Source organism: Piliocolobus tephrosceles, chromosome 10 (assembly GCF_002776525.5).
Source record: "Piliocolobus tephrosceles isolate RC106 chromosome 10, ASM277652v3, whole genome shotgun sequence".
Taxonomy (NCBI): Eukaryota; Metazoa; Chordata; class Mammalia; order Primates; family Cercopithecidae; genus Piliocolobus; species Piliocolobus tephrosceles.
Window position 1 is genome coordinate 91,957,744 of NC_045443.1, and position 27,957 is coordinate 91,985,700.

The following is a 27,957-nucleotide window of genomic DNA, read 5'->3' on the forward strand; positions in this document are numbered from 1 at the left end:
TTAACGTAAAGCTACAATTTATATGATGAGAAGAGATGTGGTCAGCAGTGAAGAGAGGGAAAAAAATTTAATGTATGCAAATAGTCTGGTCAAGAAGACAGAGCCAGGAGCATGATAAGTGGAAAATTTTTGTACAAAGTCAGACTTTGACTTGACAAGGCAAGGAGATAAACCCAAAACAACAGGATGGGGGCTACAGGAATAAGCTCTGAAAATCCTGGAGTTGTCTGTGATCCAAAGGGTGATGAGAAGCACAAAGAGAAGCTAAGTGACTTCAAGGATCAGCATAGCCAGTGACTTCAGCAGCAAGGACTCACATGACTCAAAGCAGGAAGAGGTTGGGAGGACTCTGGGAGATGGCACTTATTAGATAAATAGTACTTACATTTGGCTGGGCGCCGTGGCTCACACCTGTAATCCCAGCACTTTGGGAGGCCGAGGTGGGCAGATCACGAGGTCAGGAGATTGAGACCATCCTGGCTAACACGGTGAAACACTGTCTCTACTAAAAATACAAAAAATTAGCCAGGTGTGGTGGCGGGCGCCTGTAGTCCCAGCTACTTGGGAGGGTGAGGCAGGAGAATGGCATGAACCCGGGAGGCAGAGCTTCCAGTGAGCCGAGACTGTGCCACCGCACTCCAGCCTGGGTGACAGAGCTAGACTCCGTCTCAAAAAAAAAAAAAAAAAAAAAATTGTACTTACATTTTATCACTCTCTTTAACTCCCTCCAAAGCTCCTCTAGAAGAATGAAGAAAAGCTGGGGATGGTGGTGCATGCCTGTTGTCCCAGCTACTTCGGAGGCTGAGGCGGGAGGATCACTTGAGCCCAGGAGTTCTGGGCAGTAGTGTGCTATGCCGATCTGGTGTCTGCACTAACTTCAGCATCAATGTGGTGACCTCCCAGGAATGGAAGGGAGACCAGCAGGTTGCCTAAGGAGGGGTGAACCAGCCCAGGTCAGCAACGGAGCAAATCAAAACTCCTGTGCTGATCAGTAGTGGGATCACACCTGTGAACAGCCTGGGTAACATAGCCAGGTCCCATCTCTAAAAAAGAAAAGAATTTTAATTTATTTTTTTAAAAAATGAAGATAAGCTCCCAGGGATGTAGAATACTGATGAGAAATCACTGTTGACAAGGTCCCGGGAGACCCCCACATTGCAATTCTCATGGTCATTTCCAGTCTTCACCTTCCTTGGTGATCTCTCTTCCTGAAACATTCTCTGCCCTAGGCCTCTGGGACACCCCCTTTCATAGTTCTGATCCTAAGGAACTGGTCCCTCATCCTCACTCTCTTATATTGGATCTCCTTTATTTTCCTGGCTTCTGAGCACCAGAGGGTCCCAGAGCTTCATCCTCAGGCTCTTTTTGTCTAGATTTGCACTCAGGTACTGGGAGGAGTCTCATCCAGATCTAGAGCTTGAAATAACTTTTATGAGCCAATGGTACCCGGTTTTGTATCTCAAGTCCTAACCTCTCTCTTCTCCCTTAAATTCTAGAATCATAGATCTACTGTCCATTCTATATCTCCACCTGGATGACTAATCATCGTTCCAAACTTCACAGTTCAGAAGTGAGCTTTTACCCTTCTCCCATTCCACCACTGAACTCTACTGTGCTTGCATTTCTGGCCATTTCTGTAAATTACTATGCCACTCTAACAGCTGTCAGGCCAAACTCTTTGGATCAACCTTGTCTGTACTCTTTCTCATACCTGACATCCAATCCATTAGCAAATTTGGTCAGCGTTGCCTGAAAAATATATCTTGACTCTGAAATGTGTCTCTTCACTGCCACCATTACCACCCTAGTCCGGGCTACTCTCATTTCTCAACTGGACTATAATCATGATCTTTTAATTGGTCTTTGTGCTTTCACCTTTGTGGTCACCTCCAGTCTCTTCCCACAGAGCAGCCAGAGTTATCCCTCTGAAGTGTGAGTAAAGCGTCATTACTCCTCAGCTCAAAACCCTCTGTATTAGTTAGGGCTCTCCAGAGAGACAGAGCAATGGGATATATATATATCCCAATGGGATGTATATATATATATATATGTAGATACATGAGAGGGGACTTATGAGGAGAATTGGCTCATGTTATCATAGAGGCTAAGTTCCACTACAGACAGTCTGCAAGCTGGAGGCCCTGGGATGCCAGCAGTGTGACTCAGTCCAAGTCTAAAAGCCTCAGAACTAGGGAAGACAATGGTGTAATTCTCAGTCCAAGGCTGAAGGCCTGAGAACCTGGAATGGCTGCTGATGTACGTGCTGGAATATCCTAAGACCAGAGAGTCTGGGGTTCTGATGTCCAAAGGCAGGAGGAGAGTGTATCCAGCTCCAGGAGAGAGAACGAGAGACAAATTCACTTTTCCTAGGATTGTGTTCTATCTGGTCCCTCAGCCAGTTGGATGGTGCCCACCCACATTGAGGGCAGATCCTCCCAACTTAGTCCACTGAGACTCACATGCCAATCTGCTCTAGAAACATCCTCAAAGACACACCCCAAAACAATGTGTGGCCAGTTCTCTAGGTATTCCTTAATCTAGTCAAGTTGACACTCTAAATTAACCATCACATCCTCCAATAAAAGTCTGACACATTTTATCACATGGTTGATACCTTGAAGACATTAACCTTAAAAATTAAGTGAAATAAGCCAGACATCAAAGGATAAATAGTATATGAGTCCACTTGAGTGAAGTACCTAGAATAGCGAAGCTTACAGAGGCCGAAAGTAACATAGTATTTACCAGGGGCTGCCTGGAGGGGAGAATGGGAGTTATTGTTGAATTGGTACAAAGTTTCATTTTGGGATGATGAAAAAGTTCTGGAGCTGGATAGTGGTTATAGTTGCATAATAATGTGCTTAATGGCACTAAACTGAACACTGTATACTTAAAATAATTAAAATGGTAAATTTGGTCAGGCATGGTGGTTCACGCCTGTAATCCCAGCACTTCGGGAGGCCGAGGAAGGCGGATCACCAGGTCAAGAGATTGAGACCATCCTGGCTAACATGGTGAAACCCCCCATCTCTACTAAAAATACAAAAATTAGCTGGGCGTGATGGTCCGTGCCTGTAGTCCCAGCTACTCAGGAGGCTGAGGTAGGAGAATGGCTTGAACCTGGGAGGCAGAGGTTGCAGTGAGCCGAGATTGTGCCACTGCACTCCAGCCTGGTGACAGAGCAAGACTCTGTCTCAAAAAAAAAAAAGGGAAATTTAAAGTTATATATATATTATCAAAATTTAAAAACAAACAAAAAAATCTCTAATGGCTTTCTATCTCACTCAGGGTCAGATCCAAAGTCCTCACCAAGGCCTTTTAGGCACTGCATCCTTGGACCTCTGCCACCCCTCAACCTCCTCTCCCGCCACTCTCTACCGCTACCATACCACTCTGCTGCAGCCACACTGACGTTGCAATCCCCCAAACAAGTCAAGGACATGCCTGCTCAAACATGCCTAGCACTGTCCTGCCTTAGGCCTTTGCATTGGCTCTTCTTTCTGCCTGAAGTATTCTTCCCCCTAAAAGTCTGCATGGTTATTTCTTTTACTTTATTTAGTTCTCTATGCAAAAGTCACTGTTAGAGCAGTCATTCCATAGCTAACATAGCACCTCATACCACCTCCATTGTTCACAGTCCCTTACCCAGCTTTTTGCTTTAAATCACTTCTCACAGACCGACTCTTTTCCATTCATTTAGTTATTGTTACATTCTCCCCATTAGAATGTAAGTTCTCTGAGAACAAGGATGTTGTTTGTTCCACTGATAGATCCTAGTTTCCTAGAACCATACCTAGCATACAGTAGGCACTCAGTAAGTATTTTTCTTGAATGAATACATGAATGAATGACTACTCTCAGCAAGGGCCAAAAGATAGTACCTGTAATAGTCTGTTCTTGTGTTGCTATAAATACCTGAGGCTGGGCAATTTATGAAGAAAAGCGGTTTAGTTCTGCAGGATGTACAGAAAGTGTGGTGCCAGCATCTGCTCAGCTTCCAGTGAGGCCTCAAGGAGTTTTTACTCATGGCAGAAGGCAAAGAAGGAGCAGGCACATCACATAGTGAGAGAGGGAGCAAGAGAGGTGGCGGGTGATAGGAGATGCCAAGCTCTTTAAACAATCAGTTCTCACGTCAACTACCAGAGAGAGAACTCGCTCATTATCCTGGGGATGGCACCAAATGCACCAAACCATCCATGAGGGATCAGCCCCCATGATCCAATACCTCCTAGCAGGCCCCACTTTCAACACTGGGATTACATTTCAGCATAAGATCTGGAAGGGACAAGCATCCAAGCCATATCAGTAACCCAAAAGACTGTTTAGATAACTGCCTAATTTCTGGATAAGTAAAAATAATTTCTCTTGGAAGAGGCACGCTGAACCCAGTTGCTTGTGTATTTTGTTTTGGGTGTTTTTTGTTTTTGTTTTTGTTTTACTAATTCTGAAAAACATGTTCATTACAAAAACACAGCTAACACCAAAAAGTAAAGAAAAAAATAAAGGACACTTAATTCCACAATTACTACTATAGATATTAGAAGGTTTTATTCAAGTTTTTTAATGTATATTCATTCTTCTTAGCCTGAGCAGAAGCAGTGCAGAAGCAGGCAAGGATTACAGCATTGATACTTTATTTGGGAAGTGCAAGCACAGGGTTGAAAGGAGAAGAGAAAAGGCCAGGTGACACAAGGAAAAATGCAAACATGATTGTGGGATGTTGATTTTCAACCCTACTTCAGAACCGGGAAGAAAAGGATGGGAATAAGGGAAATAAAAATGCCACAAAACTCACTTCTTTTATTGAAATTCAGCTATTTTTCTTGAATCAACATTCTCTGGTCAATGGTGACAATTGTGCTAGCTTTCTTCTTGTTGCTTTTATGGAGGAGAGAATTTTTGGAGATCCTTACTCTTCCATTTTCTCTGACATAACTCACACAGTTTTACACATTAATTTTTTTATTACACATGAGCATTTTCCATATCCTTAAGTATTCTCCAAAAAGATAGCGGTTAATGGATGTATAATATATTTTTGGTATTTATTTAATCATTCTTTTATATTGAACTTTTAGATTATCTTCTAGTTTTCTCCTTATAGATAATACCTTGATACACATTCTTGGACCATATCTTGGATTACTTTCTTGTGCTAAATTGATAGCAATGGAACTATTTATTGAATTAAAGAGTATGAACATTTTTAAACTGTCTGAGTTAGGCAGTATTAGAAAGTTCGGTTGATTACAGAGGAGATCTACCAAAAAACAACAAAGAAGTCAGCTGCAAGTAATAGGAAAACTAACAACTAGGATTTATTACTTACATAACCAAGAAATATGATGGAAGATAGGGAGATGTAACCAAGAAGTTAGGCTCTTTTTATTTTTTTGCTCCAACATCCTCAGAATGTTGATTTTTCATCCAGGTACTTATTTGCCTCGTGGCAGCAAATGTCTCCCAGCATCACACTGTCACACAAAATTCAGGAAGGCAGGGTATATGAAGCCAGGAGAGTGAGAGAAGCTCTTTACATACCACTCTTTAGGAAAGAAAATGTTTACTAGAAACCCCCGCAGCAGAATTCCCCTTAGGGCTTATTTCCAAGTACTGAGTCTTGTGGTCATCATTAACTGCTGGGTAGGCTAGGGAAACAAGTATCTGGTCTTTTCCACATTCAATAGTGAAATTAGACAATGTTTGATACAGGTGTTGAACTGCAACTGTATCAGATAGCAAAAGCCACAACAGTGCTGTGTAACAAACCATCCCAGAACTTAGGTGTAAAAAACAATAAGCATTTATTTCATGTTCACAGTTTGGATTAATTGAAGATCTGTCTGATCTGATCTGGCTAGCTTTGTCTGTGGGAGGGCTCAGGTCTGTTCTATGTGTTATCATTATAGGGTTTAAAAAAATTTTTCTTCATGTTTACAATTTAATAAATCTCTTCATTGCAGACATATATGGCTGTTTGGTAGTATTCAGAAACATCACAGTAATGGCAGTTTTTTCAATTGGTGTGTAGTCCTCAATAATTATATATAAAATTGCTGTCAAATCAGTAAGACTGCATTTATGCATCCATCATTTTAAGACTGCATTTATGTATCCATCCTCCTTCCATCACAAGGCCCAATTGGCTCACATTTACCTCAATGACAGTACCTTTGGTAATAACACCCAAAGTTGTATACAGTGGGGACGAGGGGTTCTTCTTTACACCAAGTATTGGTAGGCAAAAGGTGGCTTTCAGTTCAGGATGTGTTACATGGGCTTTCTTGAAACGCAAGCCTATTGCCCTGATGAATCTTTTGTATTTAGGTGGTTTTCTTGTAAAGCCATCTCCAACAAAGCAGACTTTAGTAACCATCCTCTTTCATGCCGCCTTCCTTCTCCTTCCTGTTCGAATAACTTTTAATACTTCTGTTTCTCCCTGGGCATGTACTTTAGGCAGAGGGACTTCCCATTTTCCTGCCTTCTCTTTTCGTTTCTGTTTAATCCTGTTGGAAAGTACTTTAGCTCAAGATTGTCCCTCTCTGTCCAACAGATAGGCAGGTACTGCTCCCTGTGGAGTCTTTTCATCATTCTTTTGTTCGGTGTTTCTCTTTTCATGCATCTTGATCATCTTTTTCGTTTGTATTTTCTCAGCATGGTGCTGTTTATGGTAAAGCTTTGCCTTCAGAACAATCATTGTCTTTGCCTTCTTTGAACGTTCATGAGCCTCTCGACTTTCCTTCTTTCTCTTTTTCTCATGGTAATCCAAACGGTATCCATAGCGTTTACGATGTAATTCAATATATTCGTTCTGTGGCATGGTGATGGCGACAGAGCTGCCAGGAGCAGCCCCTGGGGTGCGAAAACGCTTTCAATTTCCGTGTCTCAGAGACCCACGAGCCCACGCCGCGCAGGCCGGGACAGGAAAGCATTATTGGTTTTGTTTCTACTTTTTATTTTAAAACAAAATATACATAAAGAAAACAGCCGGGTGTGATGGCTCACACCTGTAATCCTACCTACCTGGGAGGCTGAGGCAGGAGAATCACTTGAACCCTGGAGGTGGAGGTTGCTGTGAGCCCAGATAGCACCACTGCACTCCAGCCTGGGTGACAGAACAAGACTCTGTCTCAAAAAGAAAAGGAAAAAAAGAAAAGAAAAAAGAAAAAAAAAAAAAAAAAGAGAGAGAAAGAGAGAGACAGTGTCTCCCTCTGTTGCCCAGCCTGGACTGCAGGAACGCAATCATAGCTCACTATAACCTCAAACTCATAAGCTCATGTGATCCTCTCCCCTTGGCCTCCCAAGTAGCTGGGACTACATACAGATAGGTGCACACCACTATATCCAGTTATTTTTATTTTTTTGTAGAGATGGGGTCTCCCTATGCTGCCCAGGCTGGTCTCAAACTCTGAGCTCAAGCAGTCCTCCCACCTCAGCCTTCCAAAGAATTAAGATTACAGGTGTGAGCCACCACACCTAGCCTCCCTCATCTGCTAGTGGTTACTCAGTAGTATAGTATATATAGGAAAGTCAGGATAGTGCCCAATTCCTTTCCTTTATCCATTTTTTGAAATAACGAATTGTTATCCTTCAAAGAAAACCAATTTTTTTTATTACTACGAATTCACAAATGTAAATATATTCGATGTGTTTCTTCAGTTCATTCCAATTCTTGTCCTTATTGAAGCTAAAATTGTCTGACTTGTGGCCATTAGGAATCTCTTCAAGTTGATTCCTGAGTCATTTTGAAATTACTCTAGTAGTTGACAGAGTCCTTGCTATCTGGTATTACAAAATGTTCTAGGCTAAGTTTATACTTTTTGTTTGTTTGTTTTTTGGTTTTTAGGGTTTTTGTTTTGTTTTGTTTTGTTTGAGACAGAGTCTTGCTCTGTCACCCAGGCTGGAGCACAATGGCATGATCTCAGCTCACTGCAGCTTCTGCTTCCTGGCTTTAAGCAATTCTCCTGCCTCAACCTCCTGGGTAGTTGGGACTACAGGTGCGCACCATCAAGCCCAGCTAATTTTTGTATTTTTAGTAGAGACAGGGTTTCACCATGTTGGCAAGGCTGGTCTCAAACTCCCGACTTAAGTGATCCTCCTGCCTTGGCCTTCCAAAGCGCTGGGATTATAAGCATGAGCCACTGCGCCCAGCCTGCTTTGTACTTTTTTTGTCACAGATTTGGAATCAGTCATTTATCCAAGAAGCTCTGGTTTTCTTTTAGTGAAAAGTGTAATTACTTTACCACAAGCTTGGCTCCAGGGATGCCCTATGTTACTTGGTAGACTGGTCAATATTTGGGGGCTATTTTAGTGAACAGAACTAGAGAATATATTTTGAAGGTAAAAACATTTCATGACTTGACAGTGATATTTCCAATTCACATTCAGGTCTACAGTGCTATTCCTTAACTTTTTTTTGTTTGTGTTTCTTATAAAGACAGTGTCTTGCTATGTTGCCCTCGCTGGTCTTGAACTCCTGAGCTCAAACAATCCTCCCACCTCAGCTTCCCAAAGTGCTAGAATTACAGGCATGAGCCACCATGCCCGGGCCCCTGACTTCTTTTTTATGTTATCTCTGCAACTCCTTCCACACCAAGAATCCCGGTTCTGGTTCTTAGAACAGGAGAAGTGATAGAATATTCCATAACTACTCATTTACTTTATCCTACATTATATAAAGAAGAGCTTCAAAATAACAATACTTACAATAACTATTACAAATTATGACTACTAACTTTTTTTAACTTTTTCATGCCTTATTCCCACTCTCGCTTCATTTTTAAAGTTATACTCTATCTACATTGTCAAGGCATTCTCTCCCTTTTTACTCTCATTTAGTCTTCATCTACAAGTACCTATATAATTTAATACTTACCATCAGTCCTTGTACCAGAGACTGTCTAGTCCCTTTGGTTATCCAAAGCTTATTCTGTAACAGGCTCCTCAGGAAGTATGCATAGAAGCAATATTCCTTGTATTTTTGCATGTTCATAACAGCTTGTCTGTGCCCTTTATACTTAAGAGTTATATTTCTTTCACTGAGTGTCATAAATGTGCTATTCCATTTTCTTCTGACACCAAAAGACTAATAATAATCAAAAAGTCTAATAATAATCTTCCTTCCCTCATAACCTCATGTTGTTCTTGCCGAGATACTTTTTTTTTCCTTTTTCCTTAAAATCCAGAAATTTTGCTAGAATATGTCTTAGTATTGGTCATTCAGGTTCACTATTCTCATATGCATACTCCCCTTCCTTCCTTCCTTCCTTCCTTCCTTCCTTCCTTCCTTCCTCCCTCCCTCCCTCCCTCTTTCCCTTTCCTTTCCCTTCCCCTTCCCCTCCTTTTCCTTTCCTTTCCTTTCTTTTTCTTTTTTCTTTGATAAAATCTCACTCTGTCACCCAGGCTGGAGTGCAGTGGCATGATCTTGGCTCGCTGCAACCCCTGCCTCCTAGGTTCAAGCAATTCTCCTGCCTCAGCCTCCCAAGTAGCTGGGATTACAGGCGCCCACCACCACACTCAGCTAATTTTCATATCTTTAGGAGAAACGGGGTTTCACCATGTTGGCCAGGCGAGTCTCAAACTCTTGACCTCAGAAGATTCACCTGCCTTGGCCTCCCAAAGTGCTGGAATTACAGGCATGAGCCCCCACACCCGGCCCATAGTCTCTTTCAATACGTACCTTCAAATCTATTTTATTTAAATTTTTTTTCTTGAATTATAACACGATATTTGATTTTCTCGCTTTGGTTTTCTTATTCAGACACTTTTGTTACCCATATGTTGGTTCTTCTTTGCCTATATTCATTCAATAGCTGTATTGTTCCTCAATCTTTCTCTCTTTCTTAGCTTCTTTTTGATTTTTTAATATTTTCCGTATTTTTACCCTCTATTTCTCTTAAGGCATTGTCTCCTATGTTTATTTACTGGGTCCCTTATAGTTGAGTCTTCATTTATTTTATTTTTATATTTTTCTTGGGTTCTGTCACTTCACTTCTGAGTTTTCCTAATTCTGATTATGTTGTTCTTTCATGTTTTGTATCATTTTTTTAATGTCTTCTAGCTTATTTTGAAATAGTGCATTATAGTTTTATTTTTCTTTTTAAAGCAAATCTTTCTGATCTGCTTTCATTACCTGTAGGGATATTATTTTGCTGTATTCTCATTTTCCTTACAATACCTTTGCATGAGGTTTGACTGCAACACTTTATTGTTGCTTATTTTTACATGGATTTAGGTTTCTTGAGCTTTTAGATTGAGGCTTTGTTCAGAATAACTGTTCCAACTTTACACAATTACCTATTCTGTTGTGTTTCATGTAGTGAAGGAAAAAAAAAAAAAAAGCAGCTTGCTTTGTAAGATTTCCTGGAGAGTCTCATCACTTTTGTCTACTTTCTTTCCTTCATCTCTGTAATGCCTATTCTGTTCAATTTTAATTCTAGTCCTAGTAGTATCTTTAGGGAACGAATCTGTCCTAAAAGAGATTCCTACCTGGTGGGTTTTGAGAGTTCACAGGTGCGGGACTGCTCCATACCTTTCAGACCTCACTGAAGGGCTCCCCATTGCTCTCACCAGCAAATTGGAGCAGGTAAAAGAGTTTCAGCTACTCTTCCAAATTTGACCTGCTAAGCCTTCCAGTGAATACCTGTAGTATATTTTAGGGGTTTCCTGTTCTCAGGTTTGTTATATGCCTCATTACTCTCCTCTGCTTTCTCCTGCCCAGATGAGGATGCCATACAGGTCTTGTGACTATCAATTATTTATTCTCACCTGCTTCTGTTTTCAGGGTTCAAGGGGATAACTTCTCATTTGGTCTTGTTGGAAATGTCTGCAGATTTTTGGTTTTGCTATGAGCTTGTTCTGGCTATTTTTATGTGAGAATTAGGAAACTTTCAAGAGCAATTCTGCCACTACCATTCCAACTTCCCAAACCCACGTGTTCACTCTAGAGCCTGTGTTGAAGGGGGCAGGACTACATAGGGAAAGCTCTTTTTGTGGTAAAGGGAGAAATGCAACAGAATAAACTTGACACCAGGGGATGTTTAAACCTCTGCTTGCAGCACACACTTGTTAACTTTCCATTGGCCACAAACAGCCACAAGACAAACCACCACATCAATATGCAAGAAAATAGACTCTTCTTCTAGTGGGAGGAACTACAAAATCATGCAAACAGCACAGATACAGGCAGCAACAAGGAATTGAGAATAATGATTCAGTACTCCACACCAACCAACTGCATCTGCCCCAAAGACATTTTCTAAATCTTGCTAAATTATTTTTTAGAAATGGTTTGTTAATTAGACTTTGACCCATAGATAAGAGATTGCCCTTCATTACTGAACATTTTAAAAATTGCTAATATAAACTGTTAATTTAATAAGTAAAGAATATCATAGTGTCATTTAATGTTTAAATTGCACCTCTTTTATTTGTGTGAGCGTTAATACTTTTATATTCGCTTATTAGTTATTTGTCTTTCTTCCTTAATGACCTGACTGCTTATGTCTTTTATTCATTTCACTGTGGCAGATGATGTTTTTCCTTTTGATTTATAAGGCCTCATTTCATATTAAAGATTTGCACCTTTATTGTTCCTATTTCTTACACATATTTATTCCAATTTTTCATTTCTCTTTTGTATCGTTTGTCTAATTCTGCATAACAAGTCCCCTTAAAACTTAGTGTTCTAAACAGCAACAAAAAAGTTACTATTGCTTACAAGTCAGTGGAGCAGCAGGCCATATCTGATAACTTGGATCAGGCTTGGCTGATCTCAGCTGGGCTCATTCACGCGTGTGTGTCAGCTAGTGCCATGGCTGGGGAAGGGCTGGTCTAAGATGGTCTCACTCACATGGGGGCCATTGGCTTGTTGTCTACCGGTGCAATGGGGATTAGCGGACCCTGTTACTACCATACTTTTTGATTGAATTTGTGTCGTTTTTGGCACACATTTAAAATTTGGTATATTCAAATTTGTCATTTTTTCCTATGTGATTTCTTTACTGTTTTTATGTTTGTAAAGTTCTTTCCCAATTCCCAAGGTCTGATAAATATATACCTAAGTTTTCTTTTACAATTTCCTTCTTTTATCTATTACCTCTCTTTCAGCCATCAGAAATTGAGGGATGTGAAGCATAAGATAGAAAAAGTGGTATCTTTTCTTCACCCATTGCTAGGTTCATGGCTGACACTCTCATAACAAAAGATACATTAACAAGAGAGAAGCATAACTTTTTTTTTTTTTTTTTTTTGAGATAGGGTCTCACTCTGTCACCCCGGCCTAAGTGCAGTGACAATATCACAGCTCACTGCAGCCTCCACCTCCTGGGCTCAAGCAATCTTCCCACCTCAGCCTCCCAAGTAGCTGGGACTACAGGTATGTGCCACCATACCCAGCAAATTTTTGGTTTTGTTTTTGAGACAAGGTCTTGCTCTGTTGCCCAGGCTGAAGTACAGTGGTGTAATCTTGGCTCACTGCAACCTCCACCTCCTGGGTTCAAGTACTCTTCCTGCTTTAGCCTCCCAAGGAGCTGGGATTACAGGCGCAAGCCACCATATCCAGCTACTTTTTTTTGTATTTAGTAGAGACAGGGTTTCATCATGCTGGCCAGGGTGGTCTCAAACTCCTGACCTCAAGTGATCCACTCGCACTGGCCTCCCACGTGCTGGGATTATAGCACATGAGCCACCATGCCTGGCCAAATTTTTGTATTTTTTTTTTATAGAGACAGGGTTTTGCCATGTTGTCCAGGGTGGACTTGAACTCCTGGTGGGATTACAGGCACAAGTCACCATACACAGCCAGCAGAACATATTTATTTAATATAAATGTTATGTAACACAGGAGCCGTCAAAAATAAAAACCTGAAGAATTAGGAATATTTGTGTATCTGTATAGACAATCGTGCAGAAGTATGACTGGAGGGCAATCTAATGGTAAAAAACTGGGGAGGGCCAGGCACAGTGGCTCACGCTTGTAATCTCAGCACTCTAGGAGGCAAGGTGGATCACCCGAGGTCAGGTGTTCAAGACCAGCCTGACCAACATGGTAAAACCCCGTCTCTACTAATAATAGAAAAATTAGCTGGGCATGGTGGTGCGTGCCTGTAATCCCCGATACTTGGGAGGTTGAGGCAGGAGAATTGCTTGAACCCAGGAGGCAGAGATTGCAGTGAGCTGAGATGGTGCCATTGCACTCCAGCCTGGGCAACAAGAGAGAAACTCCATCCAAAATAACCCCCCAAAAACGAAAACAAAAAACACTGGGGGGAATTTAGCATGATCTGTTTGTTCAGATTCTGCTTGGCACCCCACTGTGACATTTTTTCCCTCTAGGTGTAGGGCAGGACACCTGCCACATGAAGGTCTTCACGGGAGAAGGGAGGGAGAAAGTCAAAGAGTGACTTTTCTCAGTTTTATGGCCTGCTTCAGGGAAAAGGGTTGAGGGGAGTTCTAGTTTCTATGGCCTTGCTTCAGGAGAAAGGGGGCGGGGGAATGTCAGAGAGACCTTGCTACTGTGATTTTTTTCAATTTCCTTCACCTTAAAATTGTCAGTATGCCAAGGTGTCATATTTTGGGGTATTGTGTTTTGAGCCTCATCAGAAATAGGAATTTAAATGGCTGTTTTTCCACATGTAGTTAACCAATTATCCAAACACTGTTTATGGAATACTTTGCCTTTTCTCATGAATTGGTGATATCATCTTCATCACAGAGTGAATTATGATTTCATCCTTGGGTCTCTTTCTTTGTCCCATGGATGTGTCTGTCTATGGGTTCTTGTACTGCCTAAATCTATAGTCAAGGGGTGGCAGGAACTCAGGGTTGAGGTGAGATTATCACCATTGTGACTACAGTTTAAGTTCATTTGTATATCACTTCTGAAGCTCAGAGCTCAAGCTGAGTGCTTGAAGTTCAGGAGGGAGGCCAGGCAAGGTGACTCACGCCTATAAGGACTTTGGGAGGCTGAGGCGGACAGATCGCTTGAGCTAAGAGTCCCAGACTAGCCTGGGCAACACGACGAAACTCCGTCTCCACCAAAAATACAAAAAAATAGCTGGGTGTAGTGGCATGCACCTGTGGTTCCAGCTACTCAGGAGGCTGAGGTGGGAGAATCACTTGAGCCTGGGAGGCGGAGGTTGCAGTGAGCTGAGATCACACCACTGCACTCCTGCCTGGGTGATAGAGTGAGACCCCATCTCAAAAAAAAGAAAAAGAAGCAAGGAAGGAAGGAAGGAAGCTCAAGAGGGAGACACAGCCGAGGTAGAGGTGGAGAGTGGGGGCGAGGAGGGGTGTCAGAAGTTGGGAGTTGGTATTGATCCAGACATCTCAGGGGGCAGAAGTCTCTGAGCAGAGGAAGGGCATTTAAGATGAATATTCTAACCTAATACTTGTGTGGGAGCAGAAGAACCAACTACAACTGCAAATTTGATGAAAAGAGCAACTCTTAGCTTTCCCCACCATTATCTGAGGTATATCCAAGATGCTTCTGCAAGACTGAAGTCCCAGAGAACCATGTGATCATCCCACACGCACAGGAACTAACTGTGCAGTGTGAAACGGCAGGCTGTAGTCTTTCACCCGTGGCAGAATATATATGTATTGATTCATCTTTGAGTAATAGGTTTAGTAAAGATTGTCAATTCTCTGGGGAGATAAACATGAAATACTGTTTTTACCCCAATAAAATCAATCAATTATGCTCTGTGGAACCTCCTTTTCCCACTGGGTAGCAGGCTCCATTAGCTACATATATCCCAGTCTGATTCTATAACTTTTCATTTTAGTTATCACAACAGTTTCTCTCCAGTTACTAAGATTCAACTCTTTAATGTACAATTTCATTCTTATATTGGATTCAAAGCTTTCCTCCTCACCTCTAGTGAAGACTAGACTCATGGCTTTAAAAGATTTGGTAGTGGCGGGGTGGAGACATGGGGTGCATCTCTCCCATCCGATCCTTGCCTGTGCTTTCCCCTGTAGCTTTGGGGGAAAAGGAAGAAAAGAGAAAGTGGAGTATGTTTTTTTTTTTGTGATTGCCTATGGCAGAACTGTTGGTCTCCATGGCTTAGCAAGTGGTCCCTAAGACCTGCCCTGGTACTCAATGCCAAGCAGCTCCCAGGGGTACCTTGGGACATACGGCCTTCCTCTTCCAGCTGACCCCAGCTGATGGCCTCGTGCAACATCTCTCCAATGCCTACTTCTCTTTGCCCAACATGTGACCATCCTCTGCCAAGTCCCCAGCTCTAAAACCCGAGCCCGTGGGCAGATTGATACATTCTCTGTATCTTTTAGCAACCAAGAGCTTGAGAGAATGATTCCACTCATACCTCACATCATCCCATTACATTTCCATTTTACGGAAACTTCCTTCTGACCCCAGTATCAGCTTCCTGTAGATCTCAGAGCTGTCGATGGCCCCTGACTCCACATACTAGTGTGGGCTCTTGATGACCCAAATGTCCCCAACATAGAGGTCATATTATATGTACTTTGGCCAGTTGAGTTATGAAGCATTTGCCTCACCTTAAGATCTTAAGATACAATCGAGACATGAAGTAAATTCTCTAAGGCCACCCACCAAATCAGCACCATGTTCAAATTAGAATGTAAAGTGTCAGAATCTACGGCCAGGTTTTTTTCCATTGAGATAGGATTTCTCAGGCTTCCAGGAAAACAGGAGCTAAGTCCCTGGGCTTTGGGGTCAGATGGCTCTGTCTGAGGCCTGGTTGAACCACTTCCTAGCTGGGTAAATTTTTGCTGTTGTTGTTGTTGTTGTTGTTGAGAGACAGAGAGAGAGTCTCACTTTGTTGCCCAGGCTGGAGTGTAGTGCCTCAATCTCAGCTCACTGCAACCACTGCCTCCCAGGTTCAAGTGATTCTCCTGCCTCAACCTCCCGAATAACTGGGATTATAGGTGTGCACCACCATACCTAGCTAATTTTTGTATGTTTAGTAGAGACAGGGTTTCACCATGTTGCCCAGGCTGATCTCAAACTCCTGGCCTCAAGTGATCTGCCTGCCTCGGCCTCTCAAAGTGCTGGGATTACAGGTGTGAGCCACCATGCCCACCTCACCTAGCCGGGTAATTCTGAACAACTTTCTTAGCCCCTCATAGTTTCAGTTTCCTCAACTGTAAAATACGGTTAATAATAGTAGCATCTACTTTACAGAATCGTTTTATTGCCTAGATGAGATTCTACAAGGGAAGCCTGGTGCCTAAGGAGTTCTCATGAATGGCAGTTATTGTTATTCTAAAAAAGACAGCATCCTCAGGCCACTGATAATTCACATCTGTCCAAACGTCGCTGCCTCGCAGATGGTTGAACTGTGTGTGCTTGGGGTTAATTCCCAAGCAACGTACCCAGTGTGCTGTGTTGCCTCCACCTCTGTGGGGACCGTTCCATTTGGGGGCTGGGACAGCATGGGGGCAGATGTGAGGAGAAGCTTCTACAGCTACTGTGTGTGCATAATCACATTAATTTGCAAAAAATTAAAAATAAAATAGAAAATAAACTGGCTGGGTGTAGTGGCTCACACCTGTAATCCCCAATACTTGGGAGGCTGGGGCCAGAAAGTCACTTGATCCCAGGAGTTCAAGACCAGCCTGGGAAACATAGTGAGACCCCATCTCTACCAAAAAAAAAAAAAAAAAAATTAGCCAGGTGTGGTGGTGCGCACCTGTAGTCCTAGTTACTGGGGAGGCTGAAGTGGGAGGATCATTTGAACCCAGGAGTTCAAGGCTGCAGTGAGTTATGATCATGCCACTGCACTCCTGCCTGGGCAACAGAGCAAGATGCTGTCTCAAAATAATAATTAGGCTGAGCACAGTGGCTCATGCCTGTAATCCTTGGGAGGCCAAGGCGGGTGGATCACCTGAGGTCAGGAGTTCGAGACAAGCCTGGCCAACATGATAAAACCCTGCCTCTACTAAAAATACAAAAATGAGCCAGGCGAGGTGGTGTGCTCCCGCAGTCCCAGCTACTCAGGAGGGTGAGGCAGGAGAATCGCTTGAACCCAGGAGACAGAAGTTGCAGTGAGCCGAGATTGTGCCACTGCACTCCATCCAGCGTGGGCAACGGAGTGAGACTCCCTCTCAAAATAAATAAATAAATAAATAAGAATAATAAAGAAAAAAAGAAAAAACAAGTGAGCTTTTCTTAAATGTTTTCCAGCTGCAGAGGCCACGTACTAGAAAACCCTTGAAATATTATTCAGTGTTTCTCAATACTTAAGCTGACTGCCTTCTGACAAATTGCCAAGTAGTGGTCAGAATTTAATTCACACCAAAGGAGAACACAAAGATTATGAGACAATTGACCCTATAAAAACACATTCGTGGCATGCTCCTCATTCACTTTGCATCTGCTCTCAACCCACCCTCCGGGGCTCTTATGTCACACTTATTTCCAGATAAGTGGCCCAATTAGAAACCTATTGGCTAAGGTTGTACTCAAGGCAATGACCCTGCGCACCAGAAGCTCGTCCTTCTTAACATCACCCTCAAGCCAAAGCACAGTGGCGTGTGCACTCTCATTCCTGGACAAACTCTGCCCCCTGGCGCTGACTCACACACTTGCGCACCGGTGACGAGGGTCTCCTTTGTTAGGTTTCCTCATGGGACAGGGATAGAAAAGCCTGTCAACCCCACCTGCTGTCTCCCCGAACCCCTAATTGCCATCAGTCTGCTCCACACAGATAATCCACCAAAAGGCTCTGTGTTTGTTGCTGACCTGCGTATTTGAAATGAGTCTCATTCTGTGTTAAAAAGTGTTTCTCAGCAGATGGGTAGGGATAAAATCTCCATGGGAGAAAGCGAAGGAGATGCCTGATCTGTGCAGGGCTTCCCGGGTCAGTGGTGCTTCGGCCAGAAGCCAGGCAGCAGGCCTTGGGCAGGTGGCTGGATCCCTTCTGTGCCACGGTGTCTTTGTCTGTGAGATGAGGGGGGCAGTCCCCACCATACTGTTTACAGAATAGAGGAAGAGTTTAGGTGGTGGCTGTGCTGTAGTAAAAAGAACAGTGGGTGTGGAAATAGGGGATTTGGGTCTAAATTCTGGCTCCAGGCCGAGTGTGGTGGCTCACACCTATAATCCCAGCATTTTGGGAGGCTGAGGCAGGAGGATTGCCTGAGCCCAGGAGTTTGAGACCAGCCTGGACAATATAGTGAGACCTCATCTCTACAAAAAATACAAAATTAGGTGGACTTGGTGGTGCATGCCTGTAGTCCCAGCAACTCAGGAGGCTGAGGTGGGAGGGTCACTTGAGCCTGGGAGGTGAGGTGGTGAGCCATGATTGCAACACCGCACTCCAGCCTGGGTGACAGACTCCATCTCAAAATAAATATGTAAGTACATTTAATTAATTAATTAATTAATTAATTTCAGCTCTAGCTGTAGAACCTTGGACTAGAAATTAACTGTTCTCACAGTTCTCTAGAAATTCACTGTTCCCTTGAGCTTCCTATCTTACAAAATGGGAATGACGGCCTTGCCCTGCTAGTCATTTTCTCGAGAAGAGACACCTCCAACTGCAGTGCGTGTGGCGCGGCCTTTCCCTCCAGGCTCCAGGAGCCCCTGCCTCCCAGTTGGAAGGAGAGTTGTTCAGGATGCAGATTCCTAGGCTTTACCCCAGGAGGTTGAGTCAGAATCCTGCCTCAGAGGCATGGCAGGAGGAACAAAATAATGAACCCCCAAGGTGTCTATATCCCGGTTCCGGGAACCTGCAAATAGGTGACCTTGCATGGGAAAAAGGGCCTAATAGATGCAACTAAATTAAGAATCTTAAGATGGGGGGATTATCCTCGATTACCCCGGTGGGCCCACTGGATCATGGGGATCCTAATAAAGGGAAGAGGCAGGCAGGAGAGGCCCATGGTGGAAGCCAGGGTTCCCTGGGGGCCCATCGTCTTTCCAAACACAAGCATGGAAGGCTGATCTGTGGCCACTTCTGGAACACACAGGCTCAGGAACAGCCAATATTAGAAGAGATGTTTGCATCTGTTTCCTTCCAAGACACACAGGCTCTCTAAGAGAATGGAGGATGGCTTTTGTGCTACAGGGACAAGCACTATGTTTGGGATGTGGTACTAGAATTGTCCAAGTGCTGCCTTGCCCCAGAAAGTTATTTCCAAGAGAAGTCATCACACCCATTGGCTAAAAATGTAGGGATTGGGGGGAAGCGCCATGCGCTGAGGGTGAAGGTGGCCTTGAACGCTGGGAAAGGCGAGGAAGAGATCCTCCCCCAGAGCCTCTGGGAGGAACCCAGACCTGCCAACACCTCACCCCCAGCCCTGCAAGGCCCGCTTTAGGACTACTGACCTCTGAAGCTGTAGATGATTAATCCGTGTTGTTTCAAGCCACTGAGTTTGTAATTATTTGTTTTAGCGGCCCTAGGAAGCCAACATGGTGCCATGGAGGGGCTCCTAGATCTGCATTTTTTAGTGACTCCTGGTAGAACTGTTAGGCATGCTCAATTTTGAGGGCTAGAGGTGTAGTAGGAAGAGAATGAGGAACAGGAGGTCTGTATTTCTAGCCCTGGCGTCATGAGCTATGTGACTTTGGCAAAGTCACTCCCTTGTCTATTGGGCCTCAGTTTCACTGCCTGTAAGCTAAGGCAGTTGGCTACAGGGGGCAGACGGGGCGAAATCTCTGGCTGCAGTATTCAGAGAAGCTGAGAGACAGTGAAGCTCTTTGAAAACAGTGAAGTCTAGGTCTTAGGACTGAGATTTCCCAGAAGAAAGAGATATTGGTAATTCTTTTAACAGCTCATTTTTATACCTCTCTTCCTGAGTGCCAGGTCTTGGTGTAAACCCTTCCCTTCCATGAACTCCTGTCTGTGGGGTTATCTTGGTACAAAAATCAGTCTTCTGTGCGATGAATAATTAACTGCTCTGCTCTGAGGAGATGATTTTGAATCAGGAGTCAGATCAATAAGCTACTAAGGGGGGATGGGCGGGTGGGCACCATCTTTAGCTAATGAAGGGGGCGATTCCCTGTCTCCGCTATGAAAAGAAAAATGTCACAAACATTACATGCCGCCTGAGGGGTATGGATAGAAGGGGGAAGGGGCTGCGGTTGCCAGGCAACCAGCTCATCACCAATCATGTGCATAAAAGCCTTGGGTCTCTGTTAAGAGCACAGCTAGTGGGCCACCCTCCTTCTCCCCGCCCCCTGCTTGACAGCTGGCCTTTGGGTTCTGGTTCCAGACACTTAGACCCTGAAACAGGCCCAAGTCCCCCTCAGTATCCCAGGGTCGATTCTGTTGCTAGAAAGCAAACTGGGAGAGCAAAGACTCTTTGTGTCCACTCCAGACGACAAAGGTCTGGCACCCACACTCCAGGACACTCTTTCCTACACCATGGCCTTTTGAATGAGCCGTCACCCCAGAGGCTCACTTAGATTTGAGGAAAATCCCTTCCTGACCCCTCCATTCAAGGGAGGCTCTTGCTGTTTGCCGTGTGGATACTGAGCAAACACGTGGGTCCGCAGGCTGGCTTTTGATGTGCTCTGTAAACACTCCTCTCTGGATACAGCCAACTGTCCAATTATGCAAGAGTCAACCGGCTTCCCCAGGGAATTTGTCGTCTTAAGGAACGAGGACCCACTGTGACTGGAGAGTTGACATAGCACATGTCACACAGAGAAAGTGCACCCTCGGTGGAAGCCGGGGCTCCCTGGGGGCCCAGCCGTCTTTCCAAACACAAGCACGGAAGGCTGTTTGATCTGTGGCCACTTCTGGAACATACAGGCTCAGGAATAGCCAGTATTAGAAGAGATGTTTGCATCTGTTTCCTTCCAAGACACACAGGCTCTCTAAGAGAATAGAGGATGGCTTTTGTGCTATGGGGACAAGCGCTATGTTTGGGACGTGGTACTAGAATGACCAAAGGGCTGCCTTGTCTCTTATTTCAGAGAGATGTCATTATACCCATTGGCTAAAAAGAGATAGGCATCACCGAGAATGTTGGATGTCCCACCTCATTTACCTTTCACAGTTCACACCACCCCCAGCAGGCCCAGGCAGGCTGCACTGTGCCCGAGAACAGTTGATGCAGGGACACATTCCAGCACTGGCCTCAGTCCCTTTCCCTCTCCCTGCTTCAGCCGCACTGGCTTCCTCACTCTTCCTCAATCATACCTATGTCAGCTTTTTGCACTTGCTGTGTCCTGGATACTCACACCCCCAATATTTGGATGACACGAGACTTTCCCTGGCCACCACCCCACGTAAATAATAGATACGCCACCCCCATTTACCCTTTCCATGTGCCATTTTAAATTTTCTTCAAATACTGCACCTCTTTTTCTTTCTGTGTATCTGACTGTCCACCCATCTATTTTACTTGTTTGTTGCCTATTTCATTCTGTAGGGTGTGAGTTCCAGGAGGGCAGGACACTGCTGCATCCCTGGCACCTGCCACTGTGCTCGGCACAAGGCCAGCCCTCAACTAGCATTTGCTGAGTTGATTAGGATTCCTGCGATCCACTCTGTATCAGGAAGACATTGTGCTCTTTCTTACATCCTCACACCCAGGGCCTCTCTCTGGAGGTTGTGGATGTCATGAGTTTCCTATAGATCCTTACAGAGACTTCATACTTATTCAAAAAGATGCACACGCAGCTACATTCCTCCCAGTTTTTTTTTTTTTTTTTTTTTTTTTTGAGGCAGAGTCTTGCTCTGTCACCCAGACTGGAGGGCAGTGCCACAATCTCAGCTCACTGCAGCCTCTGCCTCCTGGGTTAAAGTGATTCTCCTGTCTCAGCCTCCTGAGCAGCTGGGATTACAAGCACCCGCCACCATACCTGGCTAATTTTCTGTATTTTTAGTACACACAGGGTTTCGCCATGTTGGCCAGGCTGGTCTTGAACTCTTGACCTCAGGTGATCTACCAGCCTCAGCCTCCTAAAGTGCTGGGATTACAGGCATGAGCCACCATGCCCTGCCCCACCTGTTCTTTTTAAAGTGTAGTGTATATATATCTTCTATATATTGCTGTTTTCCCTTTGTATATCTTGAAGATTATTTCATGTTCGTTTAAACAAAGTTTCCCCATTCTTCTCTATGGCCAAGTAATATTCCAATATACGGATATCTAGTAATTTACTTACTTGGCCACTCTAGATGGACATGTAGGCTATCTCCCGTCTTTTGTTATTACAGAGTGTTAGAAATAATCTTGTACATATGTCATGTCATTCATATGTTACCATACCCATAAAATACATTCTAAGAAGTTAAATTGCTGTGTCAAAGGGTATATGCACTTATAATATGAATAGAAATTGCCAAATTGCTCTTCACAGAAATTGTATCTCTACCACTACCAATGATTTTTAATTTTTTTTTTTTTTGAGACAGGGTCTCATCTATCACCCAGGATGGAGTGTAGCAGTGTGATTATAGCTCACTGCAGCCTCAAACTCCTGAGCTCAAGGGATCCTCCCACCTCAACCTCCCAAGTAGCTGGGACTACAGGTGTGCACCCCCGTGTCTGGCTAATTTTTTGATTTTTTGATTTTTTTTTTTTTTTTTGTAGAGAGGGGGTTTCACTATGTTGCCCAGGCTGGTCTTGAACTCCTGGGCTCAAGCAATCCTCCTGCCTCAGCCTCCCAAAGCATTAGGATTAAAGGCGTGAGCCACCGTGCCAAGCCCCACCAACAATTTATGAGATACTTTGTTTCCACACATCCTTATCAAACTTTCTTTTATCTTTGCCAGTTGAAAAGTGATATTGCAGCCAGGCATGGTGGCTCATGCCTGTAATCCCAGCACTTTGGGAGGCTGAGGCGGGTGGATCACCTGAGGTCAGGAGTTCGAGACCAGCCTGGCCAACATGGTGAAACCCCATCTCCACTAAAAATACAGAAAATGAGCCGGATGTGGTGACAGGCACCTGTAATCCCAGGTACTCGGGAGGCTGAGGCAGGAGAATTGCTTGAACCCAGAAGGCGGAGGTTGTAGTGAACTGAGATTGTGCCACTGCATTCCAGCCTGGGCGACACAGCAAGACTTTGTCTCAAAAAAAAAAAAAAAAAAAAAAAAAAAAGTGATATTGCAGAGTAATTTTATTTTTCATTTCCTCATTCAAAGATTTAATATTTTTACCTATGTCTAGGAGGCATTTCTATTTCCTTTCTTATGAACTACCTACTTTTCTATTAGATTTTGGGTTTAAAAAATCAATTTATAGGAGTGCTGATACATTAGGAAAATTACTTTTTGGCTATGAGTTACAAATATTTTCCCTATGTGTCATTTGTCTTTGCATAAAAATCATTAGATGTTTTCTGCCTCGTAGTTTTTTTAGTCTAATGTATTCATCTGTATATGTATGCATGTGGAACTGCCACTTTTACATTTGCTTTTTAAATACTTTATCATATGTCATTATCCTTTTAGCCATATTATTGGAAAGTGCATTTTTTTATTAGTTACATTTAAATTGGTGCTTCCTGGATGGGGTTTGAGGATCACTCTCAACTCCTGATGAATGGAGGGGCTCCCTTATTCCTTGAGGACTCTTGTGAGATTTGGGAGGCACCCAACATGTGATTACCCTCATCCATTTGATGCTGGCTCTTAAAAATCTCAGTTGCAGAGAGTGACATGTTTTTGACTCTTTTTCAGGATTCTGGAACGTACCACCTGTTTTAGTCTTTAATCATCTCTCCACTCATTACAGGTGCAGAAGGTTGAAGCAGCTGGAAACATCTGTTCCCAGAGAAAAGGAGCCCCTGTCTCCTGTCACTCTCCATGACAGGAACCCATCATGCACCCAGTATCAACCTCAACGAGCCTGTCCTCCTACACTCAGCTTTTCACATTCTCCATCCTCGGTGTCCCCACCTGTCTCCCTCTCTACCTGTCTGCCATGATTCCTCAGCTCTCAGCCCCTGTTCCAGGCAGGCTGGCCATCTACATCTCTTCACTGTAGCCTGTGTATGGGAGCTATTCCAGGTAGTGGGGCCTGAATAATGGGGTGCTCTTTTAAAGACAATGAATGCAAAATTGCAGGCCAGGCACAGTGGCACATGTTTGTAATCTCAGCACTTCGGGAGGCCTAGGTGGGAGGATCCCTTGAACCAGGAATTGGAAAACAGCCTGGGCAACATAGCAAGACTGTCTCTACAAAATAAATAAATAAATAAAGCAGGCATGGTGGTGCACACCTAGCTACTTGGGAGGCTGAGGTGGGAGCATGTCCTGGCTACTTGGGAGGCTGAAGTGGGAGGGTCATTTGAGCCCAGGAGCTTGAGGTTGCAGTGAGTTATAATTGTACCACTACATCTAGCATGTGTGACACAGTGAGACCTCAACTCTTAAAAAAAAAAAATTACAAATACAAAATTAAATATGAAAATGAATAGAATTGGAAAATACATTATAATGGGCCGGGTGTGGTGGCTCATGCCTGTAATCCCAGCACTTTGGGACACCCAGGCGGGTGGATCACGAGGTCAGGAGATCAAGACCATCCTGGCTAACATGGTGAAACCCGGTCTCTACTAAAAATACAAAAAAATTAGCTGAGCATGGTGGCGGGCGCCTGTAGTCCCAGCTACTCAGGAGGCTGAGGCAGGAGGATGGCATGAACCCGGGAGGCAGAGCTTGCAGTGAGCTGAGATTGTGCCACTGTACTCCAGCCTGGGTGACAGAGCAAGACTCTGTCTCAAAAACAAAACAAAACAAAAAAAAAAACAAACATTATAACAAATCACAAAGCTTAAAACCCTGCAAATAGCAGAAAAATACAAAATATAGAAAAATAACATGAGTTTGTGTGAATGAATTGTCTGACACACTTCTATAGACTTTTTCATTCCTTTTTGGCTGCATGCTCTTTGACTGTCTCTTCATGTGACAAGAAGTTTGAAATACCATTGTCCATAAAGGGAACAGAAAGAGATTTCAGGCTGTTTTCTAGCATGGTTGATAGTTTAGAAAAGTTTATTTTAGCTTCACAATCTGTTATTGGTAATGTCTTGCTAAGACATAGTCCAATACATTAGGATATACGAATCATGCAATTTCACACAAAGGCATACTCATTATTTGCTTTAATTCTATGGGTTTATTATCAGGTTCCATAGAACTCCTAATAAATTTAAATTTGTACAATTTCCATCAAAAAATGAAAAAAAAAAGTATAATGTGTTTAGATAGCTTTATCTGGTATATTCCAGGCGGGAAAGAATTTCAATTCTGACCAGAAATCAAGAATCCAACTGCCCATGTTACAAGTCTGATGACTAGAAGAATTTTTCAACAGATTGGCCTTTGGCCCTGTTCATTTCCAACTTGTTTCTCGTCCATTCCCCATGTGTTTCTGGTGGTCAGCACTGTGAGGCACACTCATACTCCAATATGACCTTTTGCCCTGCACCTTCTTGTTATGAGGCTGGATGGGTCAGTGCAGACAGAGCAGAGTTTTTCTCTTTTTTTTTGAGACGGAGTCTCACTCTGTCACCCAGGCTGGAGTGCAGTGGCACGATCTTGGCTCACTGAAACCTCTGCCTCCCAGGTTCAAGGAATTCTCTTGCCTCAGTCTCTCGAGTAGCTGAGACTACAGGCACCTGCCACCACGCCTGGTTAATTTTTGTATTTTTAGTAGAGATGGGGTTTCACCATGTTGGCCAGACTGGTCTCAAATTCCTGACCTCAGGTGATCTGCCTGCCTTGGCCTCCCAAAGCACTGGGATTACAGGCGTGAGCCACTGCGTCCAGCCGAGGAAGAGTTTTTCTAAAAACCGTATCTATACCCCACCAACTAGCAAACTTAATAAAGTGACTATAAATATATCCTTTTCAACACAAATTAAACACGTCATCGACTCCATTTCTTCATAAATGTTTTTTTAAATGTGCATGTTCACCTCAGGGCTAGGTATGGGGAAGATTTAATAGAGTCTCCTCTATTCAAATGGAAGGAGGCTGATGTGATCTTAATATTTTGTTTTATTTTATTGTATTTTAAATGATAAAAATGCCACCAGAACTATTTCCTTCTTGCTACACCTCAGTTTCCATCTCCACCAGTGCAGACGAAAACTTCAACCTTACAGGAGGCTAGACCTCTGTCAGTCCCTGACTCAAATTGCACTGCTCTGCCACTCCAGGGAAAATCCTCCAAGGGTCAGATTGCCTGGTGTGGGTCATGTGAGCACTCTCATGGGGTGCTCTGAGGGACATCACCCACTAGGGCTTCAAGGTTGGAGTGGGGAAGAAGGAAGATGTGCTGTGGTCGAAAGAACAATCCCTTCCCTGACCCTGCCCAAGATGTCCAGGTCCTAATCCCTGGGATTTTGCAAATGTGATTAAGAATCTTGAGGCCAGGTGCAGTGGCTCACACTTGTAATCCCAGCACTTTGGGAGGCTGAGGCAGGCAGATCACCTGAGGTCGGGAGCTTGAGACCAACCTGACCAATGTGGAGAAACCCCGCCTCCACTAAAAATACAAAATTAGCCAGGCATGGTGGCACATGCCTGTAATCCCAGCTACCTGGGAAGCTGAGGCAGGAGAATCACTTGAACCCGGGAAGCGGAGGTTGCATGACCCGAGATCACGCCATTGCACTCCAGCCTGGGTAACAAGAGGGAAACTCCATCTCAAAAAAAATCTTGAAATGGGCAGATGATCCTGGATTATCTGGGTGGGCTTAATGTAATCACAAGGATCCTGATATAAAGGAGGCAGGAGGCCAGGCGCGGTGATGTGCGCCTATAGTCCCAGAGCTTTGGGAGGCCAAGGCAAGAGAATCACTGGAGCCCAGCAGTTCCAGGCTGCAGTAGGTTATAATCACACCACTGTACTCCGGCCTGGATGACAGAATGAGACCCTGTCTCTGTTCAAAAAACAAAAAGACCCAAGAAAGTCAGAGACAGAGGAGACGTAAAGATGAAAGTGAAGGTCAGATCATGTGGGGCCATGAGCCAAGGAACACGGGCAGCCTCTATAAACTGGAAAAGGCAAAACACTAGATCCCTCCTGCAGCCTCCAGGATTGTAGCTCCGCCAACACTTGATTTTAGAACTTCCAGAACTGGAAGAAAATGAATTTGTGTTGTTAAAACCAATATATTTGTGGTAATTTGTTATAATAGCAATAAGAAACAGATACAGGTGCTGAGAAGATAGCAAAATGCATGCCCACTGTACCTTCTCTCTCCTCCTTCCTGGTCCTATCTATCTGTTACGGGCTGAATTGCGTCCTTCCAAAATTCATGTTGAAGTCCTAACCTCCAGTACTTCAGAATACAATACTATTTGGAGATAGAGTCTTTAAAGAGGTGATTAAGGTAAAATGAGGTCATAGAGGTGAGCCCTAATTCAATATGACTGGTATCCTTGTAAGAACAGGAGATTAGGATGCAGACAGATACAGAGGAAGATCATGTGAGGCCATAGCAAGAAGGTGGCCCCCGACAAGCCAAGGAGAGAGGCCTCCAAAGAAAATCAAGCTGCCGACACTTTGATCTCAAATTTCTAACCTGCAGAATTGTGAGAAAATTAATTTCTGTTGTTTAAGTCAGCTAGTCTGTGGTGTTCCTTATGGCAACCCTAGCAAACTAATACATGATCCTTCAAGGCAGAGGTGAAAATCTGCCTCCTTTCTCAAACTGCCTTTGATCAGCCAGCTCCCAGAGCAGCCACTGTCTCAGAACACCTAGTGGCCAAGAGTTTAACCCAAGGATCACAAACTCAAATGCCTATAGGGGCCAGGAAGAACTAACACAAGTGAAGTGATTGACTACAAGAAACTGTAATTGCCAGTTGATAGGTTTGGATCTGTGTCCCTCCCCAAACCTCATGTTCAATTGTAATCCCCAGAGTTGGAGGTGGGCCTGGTGGGAGGTGATCGGATCATAGGGCTGGATCCTTCGTGAAGGGTTTAGCACCATCTCTTTGGCACTGTTCTCGTGATAGAGTTCTCATGAGAATTGGCTATTCTCAACTGGTTATT

General features: G+C 43.7%; 1 pseudogene; it reads right to left on the bottom strand.

The window, feature by feature from the left end:
- Positions 1-457: 457 nt before the first annotated feature.
- LOC111538753 lies at positions 458-6,828 on the bottom strand (annotated as a pseudogene).
- Positions 6,829-27,957: the final 21,129 nt, after the last annotated feature.